The sequence below is a fragment of the Atractosteus spatula genome, chromosome 12, assembly GCF_055471065.1.
Source record: "Atractosteus spatula isolate fAtrSpa1 chromosome 12, fAtrSpa1.hap1, whole genome shotgun sequence".
Taxonomy (NCBI): domain Eukaryota; kingdom Metazoa; phylum Chordata; class Actinopteri; order Semionotiformes; family Lepisosteidae; genus Atractosteus; species Atractosteus spatula.
In genome coordinates this window covers 21,844,398-21,858,462 of record NC_142717.1, presented here as the reverse complement: position 1 = coordinate 21,858,462, position 14,065 = coordinate 21,844,398, and the positions used below count along the sequence as shown (strand labels likewise).

The 14,065-nt window shown below is 33.6% G+C and overlaps 1 protein-coding gene across 7 annotated transcripts in view; it reads left to right on the top strand.

Annotated features, from left to right (window-relative positions):
* LOC148822769 (poly(rC)-binding protein 3) overlaps positions 1-14,065 on the top strand; it is a 104,917-nt gene that overhangs the window by 33,867 nt on the left and 56,985 nt on the right. The gene's annotated exons all lie outside the window — the stretch shown is intronic.

Here is a 14,065-nt window from a genome sequence, read left to right as displayed (position 1 = left end):
GAAGAAACCTTTCAATAAGCAATGGTAAAAATAATAAAATATACAAATATTTTATTGAGGGTGCATCCTAATGCTTTGCATATAGACATTTAAAATATACATAAGGTTATAGAATTATATTATTATGTAATATACAGTACATAATAATATATAGAAATACATACATTATTTATAGAAAAATATATTTTAACATACTTAATAAACCATATGTATTTCTTTTAATACAGTATCTCAACCAAATTAAGCTACGAAATACAGTAAATACGTGAAATGGTTATCTCAAATTTGTCAAAGGTTTCTGTGGTTTCTAGTTTTCTAGTACATATTTATGCTTTGTTGTTAAAACTGTTAAAACTTAAAAGTGCAGCTTTGCTGAGCTTCAGGAGTGGCAGATCATTTCCATAACAATAAATTATTTGTCAATGAGCAAAACCTGTTACAGCATCCTCCACTCCCTATGGACAGATGGTTGTTGGTATTGTTGTCTTCTGGAAGAGTTCAGTCGGCAAGGCTAACATTTATTTATGCTACAGTGTCACACGGGGGTCAAATTTCAGTTTTTCACCTTACAAAGTAACCCTGGCACATGTTGAAACATGTTGAATAGCAACAGATTATCTTGGACTTAAGACTTGAGCAATGTTTTTTTTTCTGCATGGATAGTGTTAATTTCAGTATAACATCACAAAAAAAACATCACTTACAGTACCATGAATTTCTTTGTTTTTTAAAGATTTTAGAGATCTAAAGTTTTTCACAGATTCACCAGAAAAGTGTTTTGGATAGTATGATTATAATTTATTTATAAATTATAAATAATGCCGTTATGCATTTCTGTTTGTGTATTATGTATATTTATATATATAGCAGTTTTTTGTATTTTTCTACAGTATTTTATTATAGATTTTGGATTTGAAATTATAAATAGATAGTTTGCCAATATTTTTTGTCTGAAAAGTGGTTTCACAGAAAGAACTGATATTCCACACATACATAAAACAGTTGCACATTGAATTTGAAGTATGTCATTTGTTTTTATTAATATTTTCTTTTTCACAAATTGGCCATTTGAATTTTTTTTCAGAACCTGATTTTGGTTTTTGTATCTGTTTTAGTGGTTAATGAGTGGGAAGACAAAACACTCATTTTGCAATTTAGTTAACAAATGGAAACTTAAAATATTTTACAAATCACACATGGAATAGCCCTACATTTTACAGCTTTAAAATCTAATAAATCTGTAAAAAAATGCTTATATTTTTGTAATACATTGCCCAAAAATCATCTGAACCCATGCAGCATGTAATAACAGGGTCTTTTTTCAGTTGATGACTTTTTTGTCAGATGAAGTAAGCTGCTGCATACGTAACTGGGTAGCATGTTATTTGAGGCACAACTCAATGGTCTGTGATGGTGTGAAACTAAATCAAGATATTGAGAATGGAGTTAGACAATTTAATGCAGTCATAAAACATTACATTCTGAAATATTACAGTCACTTTTTCCCACAGACATCTAAATAGTGTGTGTATGAATAAATATATACAGTACATATACCATTTTCTATTACAGTTTGGTGTTTCCTATAGAGAAGAAATAGAGCTTTTTTACATTTGCAAAGGTATCTACAGAATTCATTAGTTTAAGGTTTACAGTGCATGCTTTCAACACGATCCCATGTGGCTATATGCATTTGTAGGGTAAATTTATAATATACAGTATCTTGGAACAAACAGAGGTCAATTCCACACTGCAAAATATGCAGAATGAAGAAAAAAAATGTGTGGCTGTGAAAAGGTTTTTCTTGTTTCTTTTAACTTTTCAGAGTGGAATTAACCTCTGCTTGTTCCTTTGCAGCTCTCCACTCAAAAGTCCATTACATGTACAGTACTATATATATATAATTTGCTGGAGGGTATTGTATGCTGTAAATACAAAATGACCTAACTTGCAGTAAGTTTTTTTTTAAATCTTGTTAAAATGCAGACTGGCCCATTAGAGAAAACTTGATCTGATTAGCAATCTTAGAAGAATCCACTCAGCCTTTTTTTCTTCGTTTGCCAGAACCAAATCTGGCTTAGATCATTAGTTCTTGTCAATGCAGCCACTGCACCTATCACTTTGCAAATAGCCCAGTCATTAACCTAGTGGGCAGAAACTGAGTGGAGAAATGTGCTGAGCAATTATAGGGATTGAGTCACATCCATTTATCTTTGGTATACACACACACCATCAGCCAGGGAATAACTTACTCTGCCAAATCACAGAATCAGCCCTATCTTTCTAAGCACACCAGCAAAGCAACTTATCAGCACCTTTCTGTAAATTTGTGTTATTGCCAATAACCTCAACAGGGTGATACATATGCCTCCTCTTATCTTCATCTGAGTAATGGGTTTTACAGTGCGGCAGGTCAAACCACAATACTCCTGCAAAAGTGCAGGGAATCAATAAAAAACAAACTTCCATACAATTTTGTTTTTCACATTGAATTACTTTATGATATTGATTGTAGAGAACAGGATTTTTCAAGAGAAGAATTGAAATGGACCATGCTTAGTAGATTCATTTGAATAAATGCATAAACTTCCATTGTACATTTAATCATTGACAATTTTATACTCTTCCAGAGTTATTAAAACACACCACAAAAATTAACTTTTTATTATTTGTATGCCCAAGAATGTCTACTGAAAATGATACTGAAATGAATAATACTAAATATACTAAAAAAATGGCACTATTTAGTCAAACAATCAGGCATGGCTAAAAAAGATTTACATTTTCATAACACATTTACAGTACATGGTCCTCTTTGTCTTAAATAGACAAACATAGTTATACTGTATATGAACACTTACTACAATGTTAGATTTCATAAGCACCATTTAGTATAGTGATACTCATACTAAAGTACCAAGTACTTTAGTAAAAGTATCACCCACACCTTTTTTCCAGTGCAATCCCTGCATCCCAACAGAGCATCTCAGAGTCTGCCATTCCCATAATGCTTTACTGTATTATCTTTCAAACCATTTTAAAATATAGTTGAAGTAAAAACAATCATAAAAAGCAGTGTTAAGCCTTGAAAGCAGTGTAAAAGCTTTTATAATCAAATAATTAACATGCCACTTGTGGTCCTCTTTAGCCTGAGCCTTGTGGCCAAGGCTGTATATTCAAATAGCATTTGAAATAAATTATTTTCTGTTTTTGAAACTTAGTGTTAAAAAACATTAAACTGGTGTCTGATTTTTCTAATCTTTATATGTATGCAAATACCAAATGTCTGTATCATGTGAAGTGACGAATGTGAAGTAGTAGATAAAATGATGGTTGAGTAAATATAGTACTCCTCTGTCCCAGAGCTATTTGCATTCAGGAACTGATGCAAAAAGAAATGTAGAATGTAAATTATCAGATGTGGAAGGGTCCAAACTCCCCCTCCTGATAACTCCAGTCCTTTGCTGATGGCCTGTGAGAGACAAAAACACAACTACATGTATTATTAAAACAACAAATATCCAAATATAATTTACTTGAAAGACCATTCAGACACAGGTGAACATTTTGTGTTAAGCCAATTGTGGAGGATGGTCACTAACTTTGACAACTGTGTAAAGGCAATGTTGCTGTAGCATTTTTAACAGATTGGTAACTTCACTGGTTTTAAAGAGAAACAATGCTACTAACCATTATCGTTTGTAATTACTGAATGTGCTATTTTGTCTACTCATGTTAAAACTCATAGTCAATGTTTCTCAATTGATCCATCAATCCATCTATTCTATCCATTTTTTAACCACTTTATCCAATCCAGGGTCATGGGGACCTGGACCTTATCCCATCAAGCCTATCCCAACAAGCAACAGGTGCAAGGCAAATACCACCACACCAGTCCATCTCAGGGCACACACAGACACAGAAATGCACACATTCAAACCAGGGCCAATTTTCTCAGAAGCCAGTTAACCTACCAGTTAGGTAAACTGGAGTTTAAACTCTGATTTCCTGTATAGAGAATCCTTAGGCCATTTGGGTACTATTTTTGGGCTCCATTTTTTCTGGTTGGTCAGGATGTAGGCCTTCAAGACTCCTTGTTTGTAAATAGTAAATAGTGTTCTAAATAGTGTGACTTGTATGTTGCATGTTTATGATGTGTGTTGTTTAGTTTAAGTTTTTATTAATAAATATGTGTTTAACCAAGTCTGTCTGATTTATTACTCTTTTTACCAAACCTGTGACAAAAAAAAACAAAGAACACAGGTGCCTCTAATTCTACCAACCACTCGGTAATATTCTTGGCAAAATCTATACAATTTGGGGGTTATGATTATCGATTTTAAAGATTGATTAACTTGGTCTGTTTCTGTTTTCCCCTACTTTTGTAACCTATTTGTGCCATTATCCTGAAAAGGAACCTCATAAAACATAATTAATCTAAAACACGGTAAAATAAAACTAGCTTACACAGTTTTAAGTTTAATTAAAGTGGCATTTAATTAAAACACTGTTTTAAGTAACATTTTATTTAATACTATGTTAAATAAACTCTTAACTTTAAGTGCATTACTGTGTTTTATCTGTTGTTTAATTGTTTCATTAGGAGGCAAACATAATGAACAAAACACCTGAGCAATGATGCTGAATTGTTTAATTCATATTTTTAATTAATGAAATCTAACACATTAGTATCCTATTTTTAAATGCAAATTATCAAGATATGCAATTCAAACTTCATTACATAAATATAACCATTTATATTAAGAAGTGATTTTTATATAAGGCATTTAGATTGTTAGTTTAATTTATTTGCTATTTTAACTGAATTTATACACTTCATGAATGAACAAAATACAGTGCAATATGCATTCCTAACCTCAGTAACTATAGTTCACTTAGTAATTCATGAGGAGAAAAAGGCTTTAACCTTTCTATCCCTGCCTGATAAATTAGTATTAAATTTCAATCATTCAGATATTCTGTAAGAATTGTGAACTTGCATCACAAACGTGCTAGAATTCACACTTAGTTGTGGCAGTTATTCATTTTTGTTTATTTTTTCAGTCTAAATACATTTCAGACCTGAGTAAAGAAATGCAATTTTTAATTTATGGAAAAACAAATGTAAATTAACACTACGACCTAAAAGTCATCAGTAAATAGTTATAGTATGCTGTATTACTTCAGTTATAATTTTATCATGAAAGTCAGAAAATGAACAGAATAAATCTAATCCCATCTACAAAAGTGGGAAGTGCTCATAAACGGTTGCTGACACAGAAGAATTCAGTCTTGAATTTCAAAAGAGAAAGGAAACTGTTCTTGATAATATATACAACCAACAACAGAAACAAAGGATTTTCAAGAACTTCAGCTGTTTAGTTGTTAAAAGAAGTTAAGCAATTTTTTTAGATTGTGCAAGTCAATTCTTCAAAAAAGTGTCAAAGACATGTTTATGCTGCAGTATGTGTGTTTATTGTTAGCTTAACGAAGGTGAAAACATCTGAAAAGTGTGAATACACATTGCATTGTTGGTCGTTATTGAGATGTAAGGCAGTCACAGAACCTTTAAAGACTACTGAGGACCAGGAGATTTTGTTAAGAATCACTTTGTTCATTTGCAGAATATAAGTGCATGAGCAGGACAGAACACTAGTGCTCACTTATATTCAGGTTAGCTTCCAGTGCTTTGCCAGAATTTTTTGATGTACAAAGTGTGTATTCTCAATATGTAATGCAATATGCATTATTTAGTTGTTAATGTGAATATTCTTAAAAACATTAGTATGATCTTGACTAATATTGATATTATTCTGAATTCTATTTCTAGAAAAAATGGAACTACTGGCCTTGGGCATGCTGTACATTTCCCATTAGAAACACCATATTTCCAAAGAACATGACCTTTGAAAAAAATCATGCATGCTCCAATTGCTTTAAAAGCATTAAAAAGAGAAACATGTTAACAATGAATAATTACAAACTGGGTCACTACTGTACACGCATAGCAGAACTGCCATGTGCAGGCTTATCTTCTTGTAGAACTTTGCCTATGGCAGACAAACTACACACAGCCAGGTCAGTGAAATACCCCCTGCCACTGTCCAGGCCTGCAGCCTTGTTCCTTCTATATTGCCAACTATGAGACTGGTATTTTAGGCTAAAGCAACAGTGCACTATTTCTTTTCAGTTATTATTAAAATCTATCACAGAGAAATATCACATAATATTAAAATCATTCTTAAAACAGTACTTTACCAAGTACCCCAATGAAGGGTACGATATTGAACTGCTTCAACCAAAGTGAAACATAATCATAACATAAGGAAATTAAAAGCAATTGACTATTGTTTTTTCTGCTTTAGAAGTCATTATTTTAAAAAACACATGCTTAGGTTTCCTTTACAATATATATATATAGGTCAGTGAAAATCTATTGAGTAATCTGGGTTGTAATCTCATAAATCTTCCAATGCCCTACATTGTTTAACCTTTATTGACAGTGCATTGCAGCATTATTAAACTCAATCAGGATCAAGCAGCAATAACAAGCTCAAGCTAGAGCGAATCAGCCACTTGCTAATTTTGATTTGTCTGCTGCTCTCCCACTAATTAGCAAAGAAATTCAGAGGACTGCTAATTGATTTGCAACAAAGAGACAGCTGTGTGCCCCAGATGTCTGTGATCCGCATGTGCTACTGCGGTATGGGGGAGGCCTGCTCAGGCACAGACAGAATTGATTTAACTACAGCACTGAGCCTGGAGGGAGCCACGCACAAGGGCTGTCATTGCCTATGATTACAGGCCTGTGCACACCCCTCTTCTTCTGCCTCCTCATTCACATCCCCTGCAGCACATCCGGCCCAGCTTTCATTTTCAAACGTTGTCCAATCTTATTCACGTCCGGAAATGAAGGGGACATTTTAGATGCCAGTGGAACTTTTTTTTATTTTATTTTTTGCTTATCTAAGATACCATGCTCACGAGCATGTAAAGTTATTGTCGGGTTTTCAGGTAAATTAAAATTTCATCCTCAGTTTGTAAAATCTCTAGTTATTTACTGCTGTCGTAATGTTGCATATCACATCATGTAATAATTCGTTATTAAATATTATTAGATAATCTTAAAGCATTTACAATTAATGTAAAAATTACTGAAACACACTCCAGAATCTGTCATCACTAAAATGAAACACATCATTGCCAAAGGGAGTGCTACCAAACTAAGCAGAAATTGACTGGAGTAACATGGTTATTATGTAGCAATGTAATTAGAACAAAACTACAGGATTGTATGTATGAAAAAAGGGTTTTGGGGAATAAATGACATAGATTTTAAAAAGGCAGGTTTATACAGTATATAGGTGGTTAGCACTGCTGCCTTGTATCACTGGGGCATTGGGTTCAGTTCGCGGGTGCTGTTTGTTTGTAGTTAGTAGTAAGCGGATATGTTCTTCCTGTTTGCGTGGGTTTTCACCAGGTGCTCCAGTTTCTTCCCACAATCCAAAGACATACAGTACTGGAAGGTTAATTGGCTTCTGAGGGAACTGGCCCAAGTGTGACTGTGTCTGTGCCTGTATACTGTATGTGTCTGTGCTTATGTCTGTGTCTGTCCTTTGATAGACTGGCATCCCATCCATGTTTTGCCCCCATTCCTTGCTGGGTGGACTGGATCTGCCTCCCCCACAGTCCTGTATTGAATGAAGCAGTTAGGATATGGATGGAAGGTCTATGTCTCTTAACTGTTATACTCAATATAACTTGCTGGAGGTCTTTGAATAAGCAAGTCAGCAACAGCAGTAGTAAATAGAAACAAAGCATACAGTATATTGTGGTATATTTAGTTTTTTTAAAAAGCTAGTGTTAAAATTCATCATACATTCCAGGCAGTAGGCATTAAAAATAATGGTTTTCTTTGGGTGAAGAATTTACAATGGATATGTCACAAAGTCTGAAGATAAGGCAAGACAGATTAAATTTAGATGATGTCATTAGTGTAGCACCACAGGGATCTGTACTAGGGCCACTGCTTTCCTAATTTTTATCATTGATTTAAGGACACGTGCAGAGTATTATTACATGCAGGTTGCAAATACATAAATTATAGATTTTAGATAGAAAAGATTACGTTTCAAGCATCTATCTATGTAAATGACACATCATTTTCGTCTTCTAGCCAGGTATTCAAAAAAGTAGACAATGTTATGACGTAATGAAAAGTGTAGACTTCAAATCAACATTGATGTCATATACATCAATATTTACACTGTTAACATTGTACAACATATTAGTTAGAACTTATTTAAAATGTCGTGTATAGTTTTGGTCAACATGTTAAAACAACATTACGCTGCTCCGAAATCAGTCCAGAAAAGAGCAACAGAATACAAATTCAACTACAAAGATACCTTATTTACATACTCAAAATCTACAGAAGTATTGACAAACAGGATCAATTCAGAACAAATTGTGACACACTAACAAGACAACAACTGCAAACTAAAGGTAAATGCATTTAGAATCTAGAACGGGAGGCCAGTTTCTTATGTTCTCAATTGCATCAATCAGTTATGTTGCTTGATCTGACACATTATTGTAAAATGTAATACCTGCACATGGGCTTTCCCATTTCCTCTTTGTCTTCTGTAATGAACAGATTTGAGTGGCAAAGAAAAAAGGATATTGTGGGAGGGTTTGTTTTTAACTGTTCTAACAATCATTGTTCTCATCTTCTTGTACTGCTAGCATTTCAGCCAGTTACTCAGATCAGTTTCTCTGGTGGTTAGGAAATGCTCAGTGCTTTTAAAGCTGCTCTTTTTATTAAAAAGCATACACTTGAGACTTGAACCAAGAATATTGTTCTGATGCCCTATAATGTGTACATGCATTATATAGTTGAAGAATTGAGAAAACATTACACTACAAATAATGTAGATCTATTTCAAATTGTTTTAGCTGTCCAGACAAAAGTGGCATTTTATCATTATATGAATCTCAGGTAATGTGTTCTGCATACTGAAAATGCATCAAGAAATATTTAGCCAATAGGTATAAACATCCTGTTACATGTTTTATATATTTACATAGAAAGCAGATAAGCTTATTTATGGACTATTACTGTTCAACAGGATAACAAAAAGCTGAACTCAAGTCATGCCATTTCATAAAATGCCACACCCTACTTGAGTAATGATGTTCACCAGCTTGCTATCAGTATGATTGAAAATTGCTTGCAGCCCAAAGAATGAGATGTTCTCCTACAACAATCAGCAGGAAACAACCAGGAAACAGGCTCTGTGATGGGGCAGACTATGTCCTGAAAGGGTGAGAGCCACCAGGCCGGTCTAGAGCTGTCATTCCTACAGTATTTGGGGCATCTGTGTAACAGTTTTCAGATGGCAAAGTTTAGGAATAACATATTGACAGAAAAGATATGAAAGTGCCATCTTCTGAGGGACAAAACTTCTAAAATTGTAGCTGGGAGTGTTTTATTCACCAATACAAACCATTCTGACCTTGACAGACTTGAAAGAACACAATGTGCTGGCTGTTGTTGAAGCATGCCATGTGGCCATGGAAAAGTGAGGATATGGGCAGGAATCTCCTTAAACACTGGAATACCTTGATTCTAGACACTCCACCTTCAGTAAACCATGTTGAGTTTTGCAGTGGTCAACTTCTTTATCCTGACCTGTCTACTGAAGACTACAATGAGTAACTAACCTTTGCCACCTAGTTTAAGACACATACTGTAGGAAAAGTAATGAGTAATACATTACAGCACTACCAGGATTGAAATAATTGCTTTGGATAATTATACCAGATAATAAAGTTTGTAAATTATTTATATTTTGCATTCTATTTTGATAGTTGTGTTTAAAATTATTTATTTAATCAAGTATGCGTTTCTGCTAATAAAACTTCCAATTTTATATTTCCAAAATAAAAATTCTTGCCTGAAATTTGTTTTATTTGATTGTCACACCATGCCACAGCATGAATAGAATTTTGAGTTTAAACTTGTTAATAAAAATGTTAATAAAAATAATGTTATAAATTTAGAGAATTTATCGAAGACTTATGTTTCATCAATACTATGGTCAATTTGCAGAATCTGATAGAATCCTTGAATAAAACAATTTCAAAAAAGTTACTGTAACTATAACTTTTATGTTTATTACAGGCTATAGACTGCTAATTACAGCTTTAATTTGTCCAATTCCTATGTACAGTGTGCATATAGTTTTAAAAAAAATACTGTTGCCCCATAATTCTAATTTATAATAATTATACTGAATGTAAGAATTCTCAGAATGTCACATATTACAGGTCATATATTTTATAGGTGTTTCTTTGCTGTTAAGCTGGAGGTTCTCTTCCACAGTAGTCAACTATAATGGTTCATTTCAAAAGTGCTGGTTATGTATATGCATGACAGGTCTGACAGGGGTTTTAAGGATTATAATCTATTGTCTGGTAATTAAAGTAAATTGCTGATACAGAACTACAGTATGTTATTAGAGGTATTGATGACATTCGCAGCTGTAGGGGAGTGGGAGCTTTTGCTGTACAGATTTACTCATTTTATAGAAAAATGAGAAAGGAAAGGTTGATGTTAACCTGACTTGTAGATCACTAAAAAATATGTGTCCATATATGGTGAATAAAGATAAATATTGACCTTTATTATGTTGGCAGGAAGTAGACACTGGGATGAGCAGCACTAGGAAGCAATCTGCATGTTCATTTAGTTTTACTTCAGATAAACAAATTAAAGAAAAATCCCTAAATGATATGCTACACTAAAACATTTACAATTTTTAAAGATACTGTATAGCCTAAGATTTGAAGCTAGTATGACACATTTTTACGGAGAATTAAAAATTATCCTGAGTAAAAAGAAATTTGTATACAGTATAACAAAAAAGGCAGTTCTTCACTTTTACGGGCAAATGGCATACATGACATATTAGTGTCACAATGAATTTTCCCGTAACAAAACATTTCTGTGTTAGAGTAATCTTACTTTTGTTCATAATCATGCAATTAATCATTAGCATAATTCAGTTCCTACCTGTTTTTTTTTCACATTTCTTGAATGTTCTTTTAATCTTTTACAGGTCCAAAAGAATTCCTGAAATATTGAAATGAAGTATTCAATGTAAATTGTTATCAAATTAACAAGTGGCCTACTAAACTGAAGAATAATACTGGGGAGGGGGGGGGGGGGGTGGGTTATGGGATTAAACTACTTGAGCATCTGTTTTTATGGGTTTTTATTACACAAAACCCCTTGGACAAATGACAGTTCAACTTCTGTGCACATTAAAATTAATTTATTGATTACATTAAAAGTAATTAATTAAATGTAAAATAAGTAAGAATGAAAAATATGTTAACTATTTTAGACAATGGTATCATACAATACAACATCATTATATTATTCTATACAGTATATCATTTGTCCAAAGATAGCCTTCCATCATGTATAATTTGTCTTGTTTGTTTTCAAGGTGTATACACTATTGTCCAACATTGAAACTAAAAACAGCAGTCTATTAAACATTCATCTTTCATAATATCTGAAATCACAAATGAATGTAAGTGGTCTGATCTGGCCCTTTGGCAGTTAACCCATGTTGATACAATATTTCAGTAAGAAAGGTTCATGAGTGCTTTACACTGTTGTAACCTAAATAAGAGGCTACTCTGCAGCCTGGCCATTGAGGCCTTCTGTTGTGACAGTGTGGGTCTGAAAGCAAGATTAGTCACTGGGGTTTAATCTGCAGAAGTTTATAAATACATCAGAATAATTAATAGGCACTAGAAACATTCAAATAATATATTTTTTTCTTTAGAGTGCATTGATGCATTAAAATATAGTACTATCACCTTTCATAGTAAGTCTTAAAAAAAAGATTATCTCCTCAATGAGGGCATTTGACAGCTTGGGATGCATGTTATTTAAAAATAACAAGTAGCTTATTTTTGTGTGTACTTAATTCATTTTTTTATTTCTACTGAATTAACAGGAAGATGGTAATTAAAATGTATTCTGTAATGTTTGAAGGGGTAAAGACAAAATAGAGTTCTATTAAGTTATTTTTTTCTAGTGCATGCATTTCAGCTTTGTTACATGCAGAGTGAATCCCAGGATTGAGGTATTATATGCATTATAGGCTGTTGCTTGCATATATTAGAAGAAAGTTGCAGTTCAGATTATTCTCCATATGGCATAAATAAAATGACTGATACACTTTAACCTCGGTCAATCAGATCAGCAAAACTAATAATCAGTTTTTTTCACTTAGAGCAGTTGATTCACTGGGCAGAACAGATGACACAACTACGGTATAGTACAATGACTGACTTTAATTGTAATTGCCCACCAAATTGCTTGACATTTGCATTAACAAAAGAGACTTTGCTGGTGATTAGAAAATACTAGTGCTGTTAGGAATACATCAATGAGTAACAAAAAGATTATTTTAAGTTTTAAAAAATTATCATACAAACTAATTACTTGCATGGTGTTTCTCTTTTTCTGTTTTGTTTAAGTTCCACTGCAGCTGTGGAAATGCGCATGATATGTGCAATAGCACTTCTTAACAATTTCAAATGAGGGCCATTTTTGACAATGTTTTACTAATTACACTAATTATTTGACTCAGTGATGGGCTTGTCTGGAATTTAATACTGCTGATGTTGGCTTTTGTCCATAGAGTTAATATCTAAGTTAGAAATCACAGATTAGAGCACATCTGAAAAGGCAAATTTAAAAAAGGCAAAGTAATGATTTTTTCTGTGCAATACTGAAGTAAAAAGATTTTTAAAAAGCAAGACAAGTGTGGTCACCTAAACCCTCCCACCAAGAAAACAACTTTTAATTGTTATATATATATACAGTATACTGCATAGCTCAGTCTTTTTGCCAGGCAATTATGAATGTAAATTATATTTACAAATTTTGTTGATTTAATAGGTGTATACAAGGAAATAAAGAAATATTGTAGTAGTTCAGTCAACTTCTAATAATGAGGAAACAAGCCGGTGAATATAAAGAGATAGCATACTTAATACTCTTTGTTAACTCACCTTGCTGAGGAAATGACAGTGCAGGGCGAAGATGAGTGCTGTCACAACTCCCCTGGCTTAAAAGGAATGAACCAGGATGCTACAACAGTGAAGATGAGGTGGGGGGAGTGGTATTAGAAATGATGCACATAGATTTGTGGGTAGCCAGGGCATAATTATATAAAGGAGAGTAGAAGTGCTAAATTAGAATTTGACCTCCACCTGAACTTCTGTTAAATAGCACCATATATCAAAACACAATAAAAATCAGCAGCAGAAAACATAGAAAAAGGAACAACAGATGAAGATCTTTGGAATGTGTAATGTATAGAACACCATAGGAAATGTCAGCAAATGGGCATATCATCTAATAAATTCTCCATGGGACTTTACCAGTAGTATCATCAGTAAGGTAGTGAAAAATTAATCTTTGTAATATACTGTACAGTAGGTAACTTTCTGCAGTGTCCTGTTTCCCTTTTAATACTCAGAGGAAGACCTACTGCATGTTTGCTCCCTTGAGAGCAGTGAAGCTTGGAATCAGTTTATTTCTCCTTGTGCCTTTTCTTTCTGTGTCAAGTGTAACTGCTGTGGATCAGCAAAACAGCCACAAACAGCAGCTGACCCCTGCACACCTCAGGCTGGGCCCTGGCAGGAAGAGCAGGGAGAGCAGCATTTAGACAGCTGCCATGTTCTATTTGCATGTGGGGCTCCTAGTGGATTAAGCTGAACTTGGAGAGCATGCACCTGATTACAGTGCATAAACCGATTCTTATCACCAGATTGATCCCCATATCACAATCTATCTAGCTAGGTTACTGGAGCCTAGCTTTGGGTACATGTGCTAGAATATGGGCCAGGAGAATGAAAGTATTAGACTTTCTGGTTGTTGTTATTGGGGGTCATCCAAATAAAATAAATCCTTAATCCTGAAATAATTTGGAGTGAATGATCTTGAGAGAAGAAAAAAAACTAGAGCTAGAAGGTTCTC